This window comes from Protopterus annectens, chromosome 5.part1, assembly GCF_019279795.1.
Source record: "Protopterus annectens isolate FY-2018-M chromosome 5.part1, PAN1.0, whole genome shotgun sequence".
NCBI lineage: Eukaryota > Metazoa > Chordata > Ceratodontiformes > Protopteridae > Protopterus > Protopterus annectens.
Window position 1 is genome coordinate 740440193 of NC_056736.1, and position 16504 is coordinate 740456696.

Sequence of the window (16504 nt, forward strand, 5' to 3'; positions counted from 1 at the left end):
ACATGCCATGGATACCTCAACCAGACTACCGCAGTCAATAGAACATGCTTGGGTACAGGTCTCTAACCCAGACACTGGCCATGTTATGTAATGTATGTTGCATACATGTCAGTTGTAGCACCTCAATGGCCCTCTGCAAGAGAAAACCAGATGATCAGATGTTGAATTTAACTGTCACCCTGGGGATCACTCAAGTGGCATTGGTTGATAGATGGTCTGCTGACAAATGTCAGGTGGCATGATACCAGTGTACCCACATGCCCTACTCTTCTCATCTCTCCATGGACATTAGCCTGGTACACACCTAGGAACAACTGCACCTATGGACCCCAGTACTGACAAATGTGTCAGTGTGCATTACTGAAAATAACAGTGTCTGTGTCTTTGTAAACTTGTAGTTGACAATACCCTGAGGGCCTTCTCACCCACTACACCCCCCCATTGCCATACTTAGAAATAGCTGCTGGTGTAATTGACGTTAAATGTACCTTGTTACACTCTTCACCCTATGGGCTACCTGGAGCTTTCAGTACCAGCATAACACTGTTCTACAAATGGGTAGATAAGCATGGACTACCCTCTGAGTCCTGGCAAGTGTGTTTATATGTGTGAATGTGTATATTTGTAGGAGACAGCATTCTGAGGCCACATTCTCCAAATACAATAAACCTTGCCATACATTATAAGGGATAATGATGTTGCTGACATTAGGAGAGCCATGACAAACCCTCACCCTACTATCCCTGTGGCATGTGCAATAAATGCATATCCCTGTAGTAGCACTGATTAGATAGGCAAAGGTTTGTATTGCAGTCCTGGTCAATGTGTGATTGCGGGTATGTCAGAGCATTATCATGAGTTTCAGTGAGTACAACATCCAGTGTGGGGTGTGGGTGCTGGGTATACTGTCTTTACACCATGGTACCCCCAGTACATGTCCCAAGATCCACTGTATGAGGACTGCTGTCACCATCAACCATACAGGTAACTGATTACACTATCCAGCCCAATGATGTATGCGCTGTGTGCAAATTCCCTGCAACAGAATGGACTCACTGACAAGGTAGTTAGCACAGCTAAACCCAGGTCTGTCAGATGTGTCTATGATTGTTATGTGTTTGTCAATGTGTATATGACAGTATGTCATACTATGTATTGATCATTAACACCCGGTACATTCCCCATTACCATACTGTACAAGGCCTGGTGATGTTCTTCACTTAACAAGAAACTCGGGACACACCTCATCCTAAAAGCTCTGTGGTGTGTGCAATTAAAGCCAAACACCTTAGTAGCAATAAATACCTAGGTAGGGGGTTCGACTCTCAGTGTTGCCAAGAAAGTGTGTGTGTATGTGATGGGATCTACTTCAGTTTGCAGAAAATACATGTCCCAGAAGATCATTTGTCCAAGAACTAACTGGCCAAATGTAACATTTCAAAGGAATCATCTTGTGGAAATTCATTCCATCAAAACTAGTAGTAGATGTGTAAATGCCCTCTTCCCCACTGTACAGCTGTACAGCGATACTGGAGTTGGTATATATAGTTGGGTGTGGTTGTGGTGGGCACAGCCACCCACATTGGGGTTATTGTTGTGCGTATCCCCCTGCTTAGTCTGCTGTTATACTGTACAGTTTATGTTAACAGGTTAAGTAGTTGTTAATCACACTATGTGTGGTTCTACGCCACCCCACACCCTCCAAACTGGGGGGGGGGCTGTGCCCCCACACCAGCACACCTATGTTTACCAACTCCAGGATTGCACTACATTGGGGAAGAGGAAGGGAAGAGGACATATACCCTGCCAGTACCATCGTCAATGACATTAAACTGGCAGACTGATTATTTACTGATGTGATGTTTTGGCTATTTGGTCTTGGTGGAATTACATAGACCAAAATGAGTTCAGTGCAAAATTAAGTACATCCATGTGTACAGTATTCTCTACAAATTGCATCAACACCAAAGCCTCTGTGTGTGTGTGTGTGTGTGTGTGTGTGTGTGTGTGTGTGTGTGTGTGTGTGTATTATTCACAAACATTTGGTGTGTGCCACCCAGTACACTTACCATTGTCCACTGTAGAAGAGCTGCTGACATCAGCCACCATGCGCTCACCTGTATACACCCCTCAGACCTATCAGCCATGTGGCACATGCAGTAACTGTTATACAGACATGTTACTTGTGTTCAGCTATTCCCAGGATATGACACAGTCAGTGTGTCACCACAGTGCCATACCCCTTGTAGGAAAGGACAGCAGACCAACATCCTGCTGACACATAGACACATACAACACAAAGTGAATACATTATGAAGTCTACAATCAGTCAGTGTTAATAACAGCTATAATGCATTGTGGCTGGACAGCTACACACCCCGACATGTAAGCATTAAACATTCCACCTAAAAGCATGATAAACAGTATTATATTGCTAAACCTTAGTACATTCACCCTCTGCATCAGAACCATATTAGCATGCCCCTGCATTGATGGTATGGATGACAGGGATGTGGCACAGGTATCATCATATGCACAGGGTGTGTTGTGGGTTTGCCAGAGACCTAGGCTGAGCCATTTGGTTGACATCATGTGTGTTAGGGGGTTCTTTATCAATTGGGCTGTGCAGATGTGGTGTGTGGAGGTATGGAGGTGCCCTAGCTCTGTTGGTGATGTGTGTGTGTATGTATGCACACAGTTCTGCCATGTGGCTACCCTATACAGGAGTTTATTGGACAGCTGCAGACCATACATGGCAGCGTGTACAGTTCACCATGTCTAGCCATGGACACGGGAACTGTGCCTGCCAGGGGTTCCACGAGCACTACCAGGTAGAAGCCCAGATATGTTACTCTCCCCTGATGATGACAATTGTCTGCTGCATCTGCGTCCCTGTTGGGACTGGCCAAGACCATGTGCATGTGGCCTGCTTGACTGTGGTGTGTAGAGCACCCCCCCCCCTGCAGTGCTGGTTCTGGTACTGCCACTACGGGAGTGGCTGTGACTTGTTGCACGTCCATGTAGACCTCCACCTGTTGGTGTTGCTGAGTTACGTCCATGTGGCTGATGCCCTACTCCCACCACATGCTCTAACACAGACACCACACGGTCAAGGATTCCCGCTATCTCACCCAACCATCTATCCAGGATCTCTGTAAAATAACGGTGGGCACTTACAAGACCATGAATGTTGTCAAGTACAGCAGAATGAGCCCTCTGGAGCCTGAGACTCTGTCTTGTGTAATGTTCCATATGTGCCTGTGCCTCCATGACAGCCTGAAACATGCGTCTGGTGGCACCTGCTGTGGCAGTTCTGCCAGGGGCATGATGGCCAGCAGCCCTCCTATGAACACCCCTGTACATGTGCCTGTGTGGTACCTTGCCTGTAATCCAGCTATGGCTGCTGTGTACAGACACACTTGCCATAGTCCCCATACTGTCCTGTCCCATGCCACCACCCAAAAAACAACAAAAAATATGCAGGCAACAGTAATTCTTAAACTTTTATGGTTAGCGCTTTCATCAAGTATTCTTACACTCAACTTCATCAGACACTAGTTAAAAGAATGGTAGCCATATTTAAAACCAGATTCATAGTCATATGTTCCATGCCACCACGCAACAACTGTCTCACATCTATGGCCACTGCTGATGGGGTATGTTTGGGCATTGTGACTCTATGTGTGGATGGGGTGGATAAAAGTGGCATGTCAACTGATGGCACAGCTTCAGCCCCTGACAACCCTGCCTGTGCCTCACCATATCTATCATCATTGTCAGAGTCTGTATGGACACTAACATCAGTTTGTCTGTAGGAAGGACCCTGACCCACCTCGCCATCTGTGAGGGGAAAACAAAAAATGTAATTTAAGACCTGTAAGTTATTGCCTACATCTACACACACACACACACACACACACACACACACACACACACACACACACACACACACACACACACACACACATTTACAGGTAAGGTAGCACAAAGATATTACACAGACCTCTCATTACCCAACAGTCAACATGCATGATATATGGCACTCAACAGCATGCACTGCAGCTATACTCAATCCTTGTTACCAACATTATACATCTCTGTGATGCATGAGTTATGTTAGTATGTGATGCACCATCCCCTGGAACACACTGCACCCATGTACACAGTATTGCTGTCCACCTGTACAGCACCCTGGCATGTGCTGTGCACCATACCTCATGAGAGTACACACCATTGCTGAATGTGTATATGTGTGGCAGTTATGTTTGCTCTGTTGCTCACAGCCCCTGTGTGTTTGTCTGAAACATACCTGGGATGATATGAGGACTGATGTCAATAGTTAATGCCTGACCTCTGATTTGCAGATCTCATCATCAGCAGTGCATGTATGAGCAATAAAATCCGATTACACTGACAACCTTCAAAGGTTAATGTGGATATGAGGAGTGTACACACCCTTGTTGACATGCCAGCCTCTTCCATGATATGAAATGGGGGCACAATATTGCATATGTTAACATTACACACACCTGATATGTGACATGTGACCTGTGCAATCAAATTGAGTATCAAAAAATGTGTTAGTGATGCAGATGCTGAATGAGATGCATACAGTATGTGGGTTGCATAAGTATGCACACCCTTAACACAATGATTTGTTGCAGCACCTGTTAAGTGAACTACAGCAGTCACTATTCCTGGAAGGGGTATACTAGCATGGCCCATCTTCACTTGCCATTATTTGGTCACTCCACCCTACAAATGTCCCCCAACTCTGCTGGATTGCAAGGTCAGGTCATGTGCACAGGCCTTGGAGGTCACACAGTGCCGTCACTATTGCTGTACAGTCAGGGTTATGTCTGGCACAATTCATGACCTTGACTGTGTTCAGATGCAGCCATTCTCATCGAGCTTTGGATGTGTGCTTCAGTTCACTGTTGTGTTTCAGGATGACACCCCTCCCTATCCTCAGCCATATTGCAGATGCTTGATAACTATGGGCCACGTATGAGTGTTATTTTGCAGTGTTCCAAATTCAGAATGCCATGTCTACCGGCTTAGTTCCTGCTAATGAACAGCAAACATAAAGCTGTAGACTGGCACCAGCAAGGCAAAAATGGGAATGGTGGGCCTGAGGTGGAGTGAGGTATTGCTTGTGCACCACATGTATCTTTATTAATACTGTCTGTAGGTTTCAGCCTTGGTCCCAGTACATCATTACACATTGCAACATATGCCTTTGGGAGACTTGCTGTTATGCATATGCTACCTGTAGAGAGCCCTGGATGATGTTTGCTGTGGAACAACTCTTCCATCTGATTACCCTAACCCATAGGCCACACATATGCAGATTCCAGGCAATTGTCGACACAGGTACTGCACAGGCAGTACTTGGTAGACATTCCTGCAAGTCCCTCAGTGTTGCTGCATGTTTCTGGGCAGCCTCCATGTCCAGTGTGCAACATGTGTTGTCATCTGTCTTGGATGGGCATCTGTTTATTTTCTACATTAATGTTGTCCCATACTTCATACACACATACATGACTGTCTGCACTGTTTGCCATGGTATATGCAAAGTAAGGCTACTTCTCCCACTCCTGAGTGCTACCTTTTGGATATGAGATCCATTCCATGGTTTGTAAGATGTGTGCAAGCGACGGCTGCCTCTGTTGCAGGTGAGTGGGTAAATGTCATGGACATACTTCTTGGACAGCAGACCATTACTTGGTATGACATTGTTTGTTAAGGTATGTATTCCCCATATTTGTTGTCCTAACATAGGATTCCATATTACACATTCATTGCTCATGTTAGGATTACATTACAGGTTGTAGAAGGTGTGGAATATGGTATTGTGATTTGCTGTTGTTTAGATCAGGAACAGTTGCCATTGTAATAGTGGTGTATACACTGTTGTAGCCACTGTATAAGAGTAATGTTTCAGACATGTCCCTACTGTAGGCCATTTGTCCCACCATTATGTTCATCTCTGTCCATACATCTTGCACTGACATATTGTTAGGTATACTGCAGGACTCTTACATACCCTTCAGATGTGCCACCATGGTGACCACTGTGATGCACTGCAGTTAACAGCAACAATAAGTGAACATGTACAGCATGCATTATGGGTAGGTGTGTTAAATGTGTGCATGGCAAATACCATGGCCATAACATGGTCGGTGTATTAACAAACCTGAATAAAACAACTCTATACTCACCAGCTACAGGCTGGTGCCCCAGGTGTATACCAGAGGGATCTACATAGTTGTGTGAGAGAAGTAATGTCAGTAGCCACACCTGTGGCATTGGTACAGGGTGGGAGCAGCATTTCAGTCCATCAAAAGTACAAACCCACAATACTAGAGATTATGCACATCTGTTCATTACTACACTGCAGCAACAGACTATCTTATCTGACATATGCATGTAGATATTTTATAGATGAAGATGGATAAGCAACAGTGGTCTACTAATGTGCCCGTGGGCCTTACCTGCATGCTCCTCATCCATTGTGTGGGTAGCACCCACCTCCACAATGCTATCCTCAGGTTGCTGGCTTGGCTGGTGGGCGGGTTCCCCAAGGCTGGCGAGGAGCTCCTCAGCATGTGTCAGTGGGGGCTGGATGGCATGACCCCCACCTGTGGCTAGCTGGCCCCTCCTAACTGCAGCAACATGCTGACAGGCATGGTGGATAAGATCGGTGCACCAATGTCACACTTGCTCATAACTGCGGTTATGCAGGCTGATATCATTTACCCTGTGGATGAGTTCGTTCGACAGGACGGTCCTCTCCTGCAGATCATGGGCCTTGCTCCGAAATAGGGTGCTGTGACGTAGTATGATGAAGTTTATGATGACATCATTTTCCTGGGGTGTATATGCAGGGAGCCATTCCTGGGACATTGTACCTGTTAGACATAAACAGGGAAAAAAAGATCAGAGGACCTCATACTGCAAGATTATAAAGTTGTTAATTGACATCTCCCCCTCACCATATCTGCAACAATAATCTAAACACACAAATCAATGGGTATGTTTACACCAAACTTACTGTTGGGACATATGTCCTATTGTTCAACAAATATTGAAATATGTTTATATTAATGTTCCATGTTGAAACGCTATCATTGGTGACCTGTTGCTATCAATGTAACCTGCAAGCTGTTACAATGGCCACTGTGGTTCCATATATGCACATGTTCTGTTTAGAGGCCATCACCTGATGATGAGCATCACCAACAAAAGCAATGCTGCAACCTATTCAAACCAGCTCAATCCCTGTAGTGGAAAGAGAGAGAGATAGAGACAGAAATAAAACTAAAAGGAAAAACAAAAATAATACTAAAAAAAATAATAGTAAAAAAAAAAACAAACAAGGAAGACATCAACTGGAACACAGAAGAGAGCATAATAATAAAACAGGTATGTGAAACATATCAGCATGTAACTGAATGTAGTACTTGGTCTATATAATGGGATAGATGATTTTGAAAGATTTATATGTGCCATCAAGGCTTGCTGTAATGATGTCCTGCTGAACAACTGCTATGGACATAGCATCTGACCCTGTGGGCAGTGGGCCATACCTGTCAACTGTGCAGATCTGCACAGATTGTCAAGATTTAAGCCATCATCGTGTTTGTTCCGTTCCTCCAAACATCTATATTAGTCTGGCAAATAGCTGAAGGTGGAAATAATAAAGCCATGACAGACACGAGTTTCAGACCCCACCACCTTCAGAACAGTCATGGTAATGTGAAATGTATCATGCACAAACTTCATAGGTTTGTAATAGGCATATCTACAATCTGCCACTATATATCCCACCTAATGTTAGATTTTGTCCACATGTGATGCTCTATTTTGTTGCAAGGCAGAACAGTTCAACTGTGGAGGAAGGAGTTTCAGAGTGTGGATCTGATGTCCAACTGCACTCTATATACACACACACATATATATATATATATATAGACATGTATGTCTACATACATATATATATATATATATATATATATATAAAATATATATATATATATTTATAGACATGTACGTCTACATTTATACATACACACACACACACACATATATATATATATATATATATATATATATATATATATATATATAAATACATTTTTCCTACTGTTGAATAACTGTGCTGCATGATATGTTTTAGAAAATATCACACATATCTACAGCTCAGATGGCTTAGTGGTGAAATGCTATGGTTATGGGTTTGAGACTTGCAAGGGCTGATTATTTTGTTGCTGGGCAGAACAAGGGCTGTTGGATATTAAGCGGGTGCGAAATGGACAGTTATGTATGGGGCAAAATTTTCTTGAAGAACAGATTGCCCTTTTTTTAAGGTGAGAGTGGGATGTTGGGGAAGGATAGTAGGTATATTTGGGGAGGTAGGCTGGATCGGAAGACAGACAAGACAGACAAGACAGCATACAGGGGCAGTATATGACACATGTGGGGGTAAACACCTTGGATGAGGGGGGGTTTGGAAATCGGAAGCCCATGAGCCCCAAATGGAAACAGTGGGACTGAGGTCCCCACCCATGGGCAGTCACCACTGCACCTCAACGGCCGCAAAGGTGGCTGTGCTGGGGGCTGAGCATGAGGGGCAGGCTGACCCTCTAAATGTGCCACGTGGCCCAAGCTGGTGTAGCAGATCTCCAAACTCCCTTTGGAGCTCTCTTCGCACCAATCCCCCAACCTGACTTTGGGTGACAGGATCTTGTCCATGCCCCTCCCCGGGGGGGGGGGCCCATTCCTTGAGGCAGTTCCACCCAAAGGTGGTGCAGGACCAGCGGGCGAGGAAGTCCTGGGGTGGGTCCCAGATGTGCTGGGGCCCAGTGCCATGGCCAGATGAGGTGGGAGAGGTGGGTCCATACAATACCCTATGGCCTTGACTTGGGCAGTGATATGTTTGTAGACAGTGTATACTCCAACTGTCTTACATTTAAATTCTACATCTCTTACCTGGTAGACCTGTGGAGGGAATGATTGTTAACACTAGCTGACTGTTTCTACACATATTCCCAGATTCCTGGTTAATATTATGTACATACCTCTCAATCTCTTAATGCACACACTCTGGACAAAGCTTGACAACATGGGGGTACAAATAGGGGCATATTTTGAATATTGCTCTCATAAACTTGGAAAGTTGCTAGAGTAACAGGATTTGTTTTAATATACATTTTCTGAAGGTTCTGAGGTCTGAAAATCAAATGTATTAAATTATTTAGTGACTACAATTCTGAGATCATCCCAGTGATTTGCCAGGGAGACAGAGGTACAGGCCAAAAATGTGAGCCAATTGTCTAGACATTCTGCAAAAATCTGTAGAGTTGAGAGGTATGATTATGCATACAGCTTACTACCACTGCCAGGATTCAAACCATGGCTGTGTCTGCTAAAAATAAAGCAAATTAAGTTTCATCAGAGTGTGGTGTTTGGATATTGTTGTCTATTCCTTCTGTGTTTTCTGTCTAAGTCTCTCTTGGTTGTACAATCTGACCTTGTACTTACAACAGTCTTATACAGACATTCCTAGACATTTTTTATGTAGCAAAGTGTGGGTAACAGTGGTTAACACAACATTACTATTCAGAGAATGCAACACTAAATGCTATACTATACCATAGTAAACACAACCAGTACAGGATTTAGAACTTTATTGCCAGGCAGTTACAATTTTATTTAAATATGACCTATATGGGACTATTACTGTCATATTGTCTGGTTTATTCAGTACAACCCATACACCATTTTAATACTGCCAGGTTACTTTCTACTACTTTATATTTATTTGGTATGACTACTATAAGCAGGATTGTTACTAACCAGCCTTGCAACGCAGCCTTTGCAACCTACTAGCATGGGCTTCCTGATTCATAGCTCACTCAGCTGCAGCTGTAAGGGAAATAGAGAAATATTTAGGCATACCTATCCATCACATACACAGGCTGGACATTAGTAAACAGTTATTGGTATGACTACTTACACACTGCCTTGCTTCTTGGACCCACTCATCCAAGAGCTCCCTCTTACTCTGCTTCAAGTCGGCATAGTGGTGCCAGACCTGCACACCAGTCCGAGGGATACCAGTGGCACTGGTGAGATCACGGGCAAGACAGTCCCAGGCTTCCGCTTTATACTGGGAGCCCTGGGACTGGCCTTGCAGCAGCCTCTCATCATGGTTTTATACCTGGAGTTCTACCATGACCTTGGACTCCTGCATGCCCCAGCGCTGCACCTGGAAGTGCATGTCCTCACCAACTCCTGCCATACTACCTACAGCGAGAAGCTGCAACCAGTTATGAGCTGTATTCCTATCTGTGGGGTTTAAATATGGCCAATTTCCCACCCTTTGCTGTGATTGGACGGTTTTGAATATGCTGAGCTAAGCTAGGCTACGGGCAAACCTGCTTAGCTAAGGATGGCAGTGCTTAAAGGGGCAGGTTCAGCACTGCTTACCACTGGGCAAATCCACTTAGCTGGGATACTCATTGCTTAGCAGTCATATTTACACACTGCTTACACTTGGTAAGCAGAGCTGCGCAATGCTTAGCATTGCTTATTTTTTATTTTATAGACTATCTGCTGTATGGGATTGATTCGTCATTCATTACATATTATAAATTTGTTAACTGTCCCTGACATCCCCCAGTGTGCTTTCATTACATTTACTCATGTGTGACTATACTGTATGGGGCACTTGTGTAAGTGTTTCACAACTTAATTAAACTGACACCTCATATCTGGACATACTACAGTACTCTGGTTAACAAATATATGTTATTTAGTAGCCAATTTAAAAAAATGTTTATGTACTGCTTTCACATGTAAAATGCAAATTGGTTACAGTGGGGATTGAGTCATGAATGGTTGTTTGCAAAGGGTAAGCTCTAACCACTACACTATTGCAATACTGCTTATACTGGATGTCTCTTGCTATTTAAGTTCTTGTGCTGTTTAAGCTGGAATAAGCATAGCTAAGCAACAGGCACACCTGCACAGCTATGCGTAAACTTTATTGTATGTTTAAAACAAATTATTTGTTGTGTTATTTTATTTGTACCCTTCAGAATATCCATGCTAATGCTGAACCTGTTATTCTATCAACTTTCTGCTTTGTGGGACGATTGTCCTTTTTGGCTTTGTCGACATTCCTTACTCTGATTTGTTGGGAGGTGTGCTCTATGTGCTTATGCTACATGTGTTATTCTAATAACATTTGTCTTGGTAGGGACAATTGTCCCTTATGGCTTTGACCATTTTTATTATCCTGACGGGTTGGGTGTGTTACAAGCATCTCGCTTGTTTTATATTGCTGAAAGGCAATTCTGGAGTGCAGGGGGCGTGTATATTGTGAGAGTTCTGCTCTGAGACACACCTTGTGCACTTGTACGTGGAACCATGTCCGTTTTACAGCACGGCAGCATGCCTTCATACATATGCATGGTGCATGGTGCACTGCCGTGCTGAACAGGAACAGTCCCTGCCATGCAGGAATAACTTATTCCTACACGGCAGCTTGCTGAATCCGGGGGAGAGTCTGCAGAGAAAACATACAATTTTCTGCTGTGCCAGAGAAACTGGAAAGAACAAATCATACTAACTGTATGAAAGTATAAATAAGCAACTGGATAGGTATTCCACAGGATTTTATTTATTGAAGGGTGCACCACATGTCTGCTCCAAATCTGGCCATGATAAAGAAGCCAGGTAAAGATGCAGTCATATCAGTAGATGAATGATTCTTATAAAACTGTGACAGAAAGGAAAAGGTAAAAAAAAACTGGGGACACCAGAGTGTTTTTAGAAATAATTCACTATCCCCCAGGCAGAAGGGAAGTGAGTTTATCCCTGCAGTCAGAGGATGTTGAGAGGCTGGTGTGAGACTCAGGTTGCTATATCTGGTAGTCTTCAAAATATTTCTTTTCTGAAGGAATGGAGGTATTTTTGGAAGAATAACAGGAGAAGAAGGAAATAAAAAAAAGTTTACCAATCAAAAAGTGAGTCAGTAAGTTGAAGGAGATTCTGCTTCTCATTCATCTGACAATGGGAAAACCCATAGACAAAGCTTGTTAGTAAAGTTTTATTCCAGTGTTCCAAAGGAAAATGATTGAGCAACAGAAAAAAATAAACACAGGAGCTGACTAGAAAAAAGAAAATATATTAGTCTTGAACCAGAAACAGGTTTGGAATAGTTGAGATGATGAAGAAGAAAGCCAGCAAGAATATGAAAGTAGGAAGTAAATGCATTACTACAAACTACAAACATTCATTTCCATAAGGTGCAGTTTATACTTGAGAACTGTGTTTCTGCAAGATGTGCAGAAAAAAAAAACTAAAATGTTGTGGACTGTGGTAAACTGGTGGGAAGATTCTAGTATAATTACCATGTTGTTGTTAATGTTTAGAAGGATAATAAAGGAAACAACAATGTGACTGTAAGTAAAACGGTTTTTGTTAGCAATATTTGTATAATACATTTCTTGAAGTCAAGTGCATGTTACCCTGTAAAGTAGTTCTCTGCAGTATGCAGAGTTACTTTAAATTGTGATATGTGACTGCAGTTTTATCAATAACTGCTGTTAATACTAATGATGTTAAAGTAGGAAATTACATTTTTGACTGCAATGTATCTGGGGTTTAAACAAGATAAAGGCTAGATATTAGCAGTTAAATTATGCAATATTGGGCTGCAAGGGGGAAGAGGTGTTTGTGAACTGATCGTATCTGTGTATTAATTTATGGTGGTACTCCTGGTGTTAAGCATGCAGGTGGAAGTGTATTTTAAAACCATGTAAAATAATAGTTTTCTAACATTTGAGATGAACTGTGCCATGTATTTGCAAAACCATTAGCTGGTTTGTTGGTATCTACCAGCACAGCACTGCAATTGCTAATGAACTTTGAGGTATTTGTATTGGAAATACTAAAATTAGTACTTAAAGGAGAAATGACAAGCAGTTCATTGAACATTTGGAACTCTGAAAGGAATATAAGTAGATGAATTCCTAGCAGTACCAATCATGTCATTATAAATCACAACTATGCAAAATCTATTCATTTAATGGTAGCCAGGTCACTCTTTTCTAAGGTTAAAAGTCAGTTATCTCAGAGTATGCAAGTTGTTTTTCACATCTAGGAGGAACATTGAGATGGCTGGAACAAGAATGGATGGTGTGGGTGCAGGAAGGAACACTGGCTCTAACATGCATTTTTGGCACAATTAAGCCTAACTTTAGAATGGGTAAAGCCAATGGATATAGCTGTCTTTTGGGGCATCAGCCCTAATTAGGAGGGATAACTTCCCATTCTGGAAAGTATATATAGTTATATCTTTTTGTTGTGAGTTAAAAGGATTCAGGATTAAAATGAAAATGTACATATTTTTTTAAATTTCTTGAGTGATTTTATTGAAACAAAAATTCTGGAAAATGTAACATGCGTCCAAACAGAAATCAGAAGCTATAATTGCATAAAAGTTCAGCTTTCCAAAAATTAATGTGCACATGTAAAACCTGCCATGTTGAATGTATGAAAGGCCTCTGTATCATTCATATCATGGAATGTGAATGACACTGCATGTATGGACAAAAAAGAAAGAGTATTGATTTATATTAAGAACTGTAAGGCACAAATGACAATATTACAGGAGACACAGACAGAAATGAGCTTGTGAAGTTAGCAAACAAGGGATTTCAGAACCCTTTCGTGATAAGGTGGGCTATATAGAAGGTCTTTCTAACCACTTTGGCAACGTGATTATCAAAGGAGAGATTACTGTCTACGTTGGTCCCCAAATCTCTAATTACTTCTTCCGTACTTAATGGATCACCACCTATGTGGTAATTTGTGGGCACCTTGTTTTTCCCAAAGGGGATGACTATGCACTTTTTAGCATTTAGCTTGAGGCTGTAGCTCTGGCACCAAGCATCCGTCTCTGTGAGATCCTTTTGGAGGATGCTTGTGTCAGCTGAAGATTTGATTATGGCCCCCAGTTTGCAGTCATCCGCGGACTTTGTCAGCCATAATCCCCCAGTGTTAACCTGAACCTCAGAGAAGTATATACCGAACAAGAGAAGTCCCAGAACTGAGCCCTGTGGGATGTCACTTCTAACTGGTTTGGATTCGGACATGGCACCTGCGATTCTGACCATGTGGGTTCTATCTCTGAGCCAGTTTGCAACCCATCTTGTGATATAGGGGTTGATATTTAAGATGGTAAGCTTATTTATGATGCCCAAGTGGGGTATTGTGTCGAAGGCTTTTGCGAGGTCCAGGTAGGCTGTGTGGACTACCTTGCCCTCATCTATGGCTTTGGTAACTGTTTCAAAGAAATCAACTAGGTTTAAGAGGCAAGATCTGCCCTTAACAAAGCCGAATTGGGTAGGGTCCAGTGTCTGGAGGCTCCCAATGCCTTTGTTTATGAGTTCCATGATAATACGCTCCATAGCTTTACAGACCAGACTAGTCAGGCTTATGGGGTGATAGTTCCCGGGGTCCATTGTGGCACCACCTTTGTGGAGTGGGACCACTGTAGCTAAGTTTGAACAGTCACTTAATGTGAGGGTTCAGTTCTTCTTGGAGCTCGTGTAAGACACAGCCTGGGACACAGTCCGGTCTCATAGATGCTGTGTTTTTTGCTTTGGAGAGGGTAGCTTTCACCTGTGCATCTGTGATGTCAGGGAGGTTACATTCAGTTGGGATAGGCATTTGCTCCTTTGGGGGGAAGGGGGGGAGAAGTTTGCGCTGAATCTGTCTGCCAGGATGTTGGCTATGTCTGTAGGTTTGGTATATTTTGTACCGGTATGCAACAATTCAGAGCATATCTGGGAGGTTCCACCCATATTCCTGACATAACTAAAGAAGGCCTTGTGATTATCTTTAGTGTCTAGGGCAATTTTTCTTTTGAAACTGGCCTTTGATGAATTTATGAGGGATCAAAGTTTCTTGCTAATACTGATCAGAGATTCCTTTCCTTTTTGGGATTTTGCTCTGTCATGTAGTAGCTTCCTCCTTCTGTTGTATAGCTTATTTATGGCCGGGGTCCACCAGACTGGTCTCCTGTTTTTGGAGGAGTGAGTCTTGGTTTTATTTGGGATAGCACGATCCATGCATTCCTGCAGGTGCTCATAGAATGCATTTGTAAAGGATTCTGCGGATTGGGCTGTATTATCCTCTGGCCCGGGGGCATTGAAGGATTCCACCTCAGTCATGAGAAGTGCAAAGTTGGCTTTTGAGAAATTCTTTACAGTGATTTCCTTGGCTGGGAGTGGGGACGGGATATGGATGTCCAGGGAAATTTGTTTATGGTCTGATCTTACCAATGAGGGGTTTACCTCTGGTGTGGAACATAGAGTCCCCATGTTGGTGATGACCAGGTCCAATATGTTGTTCCCTCTTGTGGGAGTGGTGACCAGTTGTTCCATCGTGTTAGAATTTATAAATTCAAGGAACCATTGGGCGAGGGTGTTTGGGCTTGAGTAGTTTTCCCAGTCAATGTTTGGGTAGTTGAAGTCACCCAATAACATAGTGTTTGGAGAGACCTTCATATTCTCCAGTGTTCTCAGGAATGCCAAGTGGGGTTCCTGTAATAGGGAGGGTGTTCTGTAGCAGGCTACAAACTGAAAGGCAGTTTTGCCCGCTGTTAGTTGCACATAGATGGTTTCCGATGCTTCGTGCAGTGCCACTAACCTGGAGGTGTAGGTATCTTTGATGAATATAGATACTCCCCCTCCTTTTGTGCTTCGGTCCGAGTTTTGGGGCCGAAACGCATGGTATGAGTTATAACCTGGTATTGCTGGGGTGCTCTCAGGAGCCTTGAACCAGGTTTCTGTTACTGCACAGACATCAATTTTCTCCATACTGAGGAGAACCTCGAGTGCGTGCATCTTGAGGTTTAGACTTCTGGCATTGAATAGCATTACCTTTAGTTTTTTTATCCTTGGGTTGTCTATGGAGGTGGGTTTGTCCTTTGAGCCTTGCCTAAAAAAGGCACTATGGGGGTGGCAAGAGCCTTGGCCAGTATACAAAAGCCTAAGGGTGACAGGTGCAAGCCGTCCCTAGCGAAGCAACGTGGCTTGTCGAACATGTCATCCCAGGCTGACAGACACTGGATCCCCTTTGAATGACACCAATACTTTAGCCAGTTGTTGAAACTGATCATTTTGTCTTTATACTGTGGCATCATTCTTGGTGAGAGCAAGATGCTACTCAAGGTCAGGGTCATACCAGCCTGGGCTACATGGTCAGAGAGCTCCTCTATGTCTCTTTTCATGTAGTCCAGGGAGGTACGTCTCAGATCATTCACACCAGCATGGACAATGACGGAGTCATACTTGTACTTGCTTTGGAGTGACCTGAGTGCTTGCATTATGTGGCGGATCCTGGCACCCAACAGGCAGCTTACAGTGACCTTCTCCTTGTTCAGTCTGGTGAGCGGGACGTCAGTGTGCCGGACAATAGAGTCCCCTAT